The following is a 4,898-nucleotide window of genomic DNA, read 5'->3' as shown; positions in this document are numbered from 1 at the left end:
CGTTACTCATCACACCTACAGACAGGAAGACCGGCAACGTCCCGTTACTCATCACACCTACAGACAGGAAGACCAGCCACGTCCTGTTACTCATCACACCTACAGACAGGAAGACCAGCCACGTCCCGTTACTCATCACACCTACAGACAGGAAGACCAGCCACGTCCTGTTACTCATCACACCTACAGACAGGAAGACCAGCCACGTCCCGTTACTCATCACACCTACAGACAGGAAGACCAGCCATGTCCCGTTACTCATCACACCTACAGACAGGAAGACCAGCTATGTCCTCAGCGCTACTCATCACACCTACAGACAGGAAGACCAGCCACGTCCCCATGCTACTCATCACACCCCATACAGACAGGAAGACAGCCACGTCCCGTTACTCATCACACCTACAGACAGGAGGACCAGCCACGCCGTACTCATCACACAACTGTGGTGTGGAGATGAACTCTGGTAAACTTTGGTGCGGAGATAAACTCACTGGTAAACTGTGGTGTGGAGATAAACTCACTGGTAAACTGTGGTGTGGAGATGAACTCACTGGTAAACTGTGGTGTGGAGGAGAACTCACTGGTAAACTGTGGTGTGGAGATAAACTCACTGGTAAACTGTGGTGTGGAGATGAACTCACTGGTAAACTGTGGTGTGGAGATGAACTCACTGGTAAATTGTGGTGTGGAGATGAACTCACTGGTAAACTGTGGTGTGGAGATGAACTCATCGGGTAAATCTTTGGTGTGGAGATGAACTCACTGGTAAACTGTGGTGTGGTGCGGAGATAAACTCACTGGTAAACTGTGTTGTGTAGATGAACTCACTGGTAAACTGTGGTGTGGAGATAAACTCACTGGTAAACTGTGGTGTGGAGATGAACTCACTGGTAAACTGTGGTGTGGAGATGAACTCACTGGTAAACTGTGGTGTGGAGATGAACTCACTGGTAAACTTTGGTGTGGAGGAGGAACTCACTGGTAAACTGTGTGTGGAGGAGAACTCACTGGTAAACTGTGGTGCGGTGCGGAGATAAACTCACTGGTAAACTGTGGTGCGTTGCGGAGATAAACTCACTGGTAAACTGTGAGTGCGTGCGGAGATAAACTCACTGGTAAACTGTGGTGCGGTGCGGAGATAAACTCACTGGTAAACTGTGGTGCGGTGCGGAGATAAACTCACTGGTAAACTGTGGTGCGGTGCGGAGATGAACTCACTGGTAAACTGTGGTGCGGTGCGGAGATGAACTCACTGGTAAACTGTGGTGTGGAGATAAACTCACTGGTAAACTGTGGTGTGGAGATGAACTCACTGGTAAACTGTGGTGTGGAGATGAACTCACTGGTAAACTGTGGTGTGGAGATGAACTCACTGGTAAACTTTGTTGTGGAGGAGAACTCACTGGTAAACTGTGGTGTGGAGGAGACTCACTGGTAAACTGTGGTGCGGTGCGGAGATAAACTCACTGGTAAACTGTGGTGCGTTGCGGAGATAAACTTACTGGTGAACTGTGGTGCGGTGCGGAGATAAACTCACTGGTAAACTGTGGTGCGATGCGGAGATAAACTCACTGGTAAACTGTGGTGCGGAGATAAACTCACTGGTAAACTGTGTTGCGGTGCGGGAGATAAACTCACTGGTAAACTGTGGTGCGGTGCGGAGATAAACTCACTGGTAAACTGTGGTGCGGTGCGGAGATAAACTCACTGGTAAACTGTGGTGCGGTGGAGATAAACTCACTGGTAAACTGTGGTGCGGTGCGGAGATAAACTCACTGGTAAACTGTGGTGCGGTGCGGAGATGAACTCACTGGTAAACTGTGGTGCCCGGTGCGGAGATAAACTCACTGGTAAACTGTGGTGCGGTGCGGAGATGAACTCACTGGTAAACTGTGGTGCCGGTGCGGAGATGAACTCACTGGTAAACTGTGGTGCGGTGTGGAGATAAACTCACTGGTAAACTGTGGTGCGGTGCGGAGATAAACTCACTGGTAAACTGTGGTGCGGTGCGGAGATAAACTCACTGGTAAACTGTGGTGCGGTGCGGAGATAAACTCACTGGTAAACTGTGGTGCGGTGCGGAGATAAACTCACTGGTAAACTGTGGTGCGGTGCGGAGATAAACTCACTGGTAAACTGTGGTGCGGTGCAGAGATAAACTCACTGGTAAACTGTGGTGCGGTGCGGAGATAAACTCACTGGTAAACTGTGGTGCGGAGACTGGCAGGGTCCATATAATGCTGATGAAGATGAACAGGACCACCATGAGAAGCACAAGGACGCCCAGTGTAGCAGACAACACCGTCACAAAGAAGTACCTGAGGAAGAGAAACATAGAGAAATGTGGCTTTGATCTCAATCAAATGTATTGATTTAACCTTGTCCTTTTATATGAGCCACAAGGTGCTTTCCCAGTTACCCGCCCAGACCCCAAAGAGCAAGCAAAGCAGAAGCTAAAGCAAAGTGGCTGAAATAAACTACATTTAAAAAGAACAATACTCAAAACAATATTTCCTCAAACTCTTAGTAGTCAACGTTGACTGAAATGGGCCATCCTCCCATGCTTCCTCTTACCAGTAGTTCTGTCCCCACACAGTTGTTCAGCCATTTACAGTGGTGGTCAAAGTCTTCAATACACTTGTTGCACACACCACAGTGTTTCACTTTTGGGTCCCTGGAGAAGACACAGAAACCACATCAACCTTGTTGATTTCTTCAATGAGAAAAAAAAACACAATTGTATCTCAATTTTATAGTATAATGCAGCAGGTCATAAATATATACTTATAAAGGGGTAATCCTGAATTCAAACCAGAACAAAATGTCCGGCCGCCACTTTTAAAAGTGAATGAAAACATTTGACCAATTCCAGATTGCCCTTTTTAACGAGACTTGTGTGAGATACATACACATTGATTTTACACAGGTAGCAGTGCAGGTTGTGGATAACATGTGGTTGTTTCTTCTTGTCAAAGACAGGCAGTGGGTTGGGTAGCTCTTCTTGGCACGGACGCCTGCCTCTGCTGGGTCTATAGACACGGCAGCTAGATGGGTGACCAAGGTGCACAATGAAGGCTATGCCAGTCAGCTGCATATGGAAAGGTCAAGGGGACTAACAAGGGAAATATTGATACAATTGATCAAATAGCCACAGCATGAACCATAGTAGAATCCAAACCAGCTTGAATATCTGATTCAGTATTGACGGATGACATAGCGTCCACTCTCCAGTCCAGATGTCATTTCCACAGACCTTACAACGACTTCAAGTGACTATACGGTATACTAGTGAATAATATAACATTCAGCTCATTCATGATCTTCTCACAGAAGATTCCATTGTGTGTGGAAGAGCCACACGCAAGAAATGGTCTTTAGGAGAGCCATCGAGGTACACAAAAGCTTCTCTATGTGAGGAGGAGTAGTAGTGCCAAGTCTGAATAAATCTACCCTTTCTGTTTCTGCCACCAACCTGCTCGTCTTTAAACAAGAGGTGCAGCTGACATCATACTGCAGTCAAATCAAGACAAAAGAGCTGTGATGACAGTGGCTTTACATCCCAAATGGCACCCTATTCCCTACATAGTGCACTACTTTAGGTCAAAAGTTGTGTACTATGTAGGGAATAGAGTGCCATTTTGGGACACTAAGGCAACACCAAAGCCTTCTGTGCAATTTATAGGTCTTGCTCTTCACTTAAAGCAGAAATAGTTCAGGAACTGAAACCAAGCAAGACATCTCGTAGAAAACATCTGACCGGAACCCCTCGGTCAAATATTTACACTTATATGAGTTGAGAATGACTTTTGGTACTATTCTATTGGTTCTACTTGTACCTGGAAAACTAATTCAAATGGTTCTACTTGTACCTGAAAAACTAAATCGAATGGTTCTACTTGTACCTGGAAAACTAAATCGAATGGTTCTACTTGTACTTGAAAAACTAATTAAAATGGTTCTACTTGTACCTGGAAAACTAATTAAAATGGTTCTACGTGTACCAGGCAAAGTAAATCGAATGGTTCTACTTGTACCTGGAAAACTAAATCGAATGGTTCTACTTGTACCTGGAAAACTAAATCGAATGGTTCTACTTGTACCAGGCAAAGTAAATCGAGTGCAGCTCAAGTATTTGAAAGTGTTTGACCCCAGGCCCCCTTGAAACCTCTTCAACCTCTGCTTTCGACCCAGAGTCCTTGACTCCTTGAGTAAAGGTTACAGAGTAGGCCATGTGGCTCCAGGGTGAAGGTAGTAGTGGGATATAGATCCCAAAGCCAACTACAGCCATGTAGCTGTATATTGTCCATCCCACCAGCTGGAAGGAGTGAGGGGACAGGCCCAGCCATTAACCCTGGAGAGAGATGCCGTCGAGGGGTCACCAGATCATTCCTGCTGCTGCCGCGTGCAGGGGCCGTCCGCCTCAGCCCCCGCCCAAAACAGCTCATCTGGAACACAGAAGACAGCGACACATAGGATCAAGGTCCTATGTTTGAACTTGCAACCTTCCGGTTACTAGTCCAACGCTCTAACCACTAGGCTACCCTGCCACCCCATTCAGTGCACTACTTTAAACCAGGACCCATAGTGCTCTGTCTGTAGTGCACTATATAGAGACTAGTGTGCCATTTGGCAGCCCAGGCATTTCTCCTGAACACAATACCTGACCAGGAAAACCTCTCTCGTTATAGACTATGCTGACTAGGACCCTGATTATAGACTATGATGACTAGGACCCTGGTTATAGACTACGACGACTAGGACCCTGGTTATAGACTACGACGACTAGGACCTGGTTATAGACTACGACGACTAGGACCCTGGTTATAGACTACAACGACTAGGACCGCTGGTTATAGACTACGACGACTAGGACCCTGGTTATAGACTACAACCCT

At 46.6% G+C, this 4,898-nt stretch overlaps 1 pseudogene; it reads right to left on the bottom strand.

Annotated features, from left to right (window-relative positions):
* Window positions 1-15: 15 nt before the first annotated feature.
* Window positions 16-4,448, bottom strand: LOC124030870 (annotated as a pseudogene).
* Between the last annotated feature and the right edge of the window lie 450 nt (window positions 4,449-4,898).

This window comes from Oncorhynchus gorbuscha, unplaced genomic scaffold (genome assembly GCF_021184085.1).
Source record: "Oncorhynchus gorbuscha isolate QuinsamMale2020 ecotype Even-year unplaced genomic scaffold, OgorEven_v1.0 Un_scaffold_17258, whole genome shotgun sequence".
Lineage (NCBI taxonomy): Eukaryota > Metazoa > Chordata > Actinopteri > Salmoniformes > Salmonidae > Oncorhynchus > Oncorhynchus gorbuscha.
The sequence above is the reverse complement of the archived record's forward strand: the minus strand, read 5'-3'. Positions and strand labels throughout refer to the sequence as shown.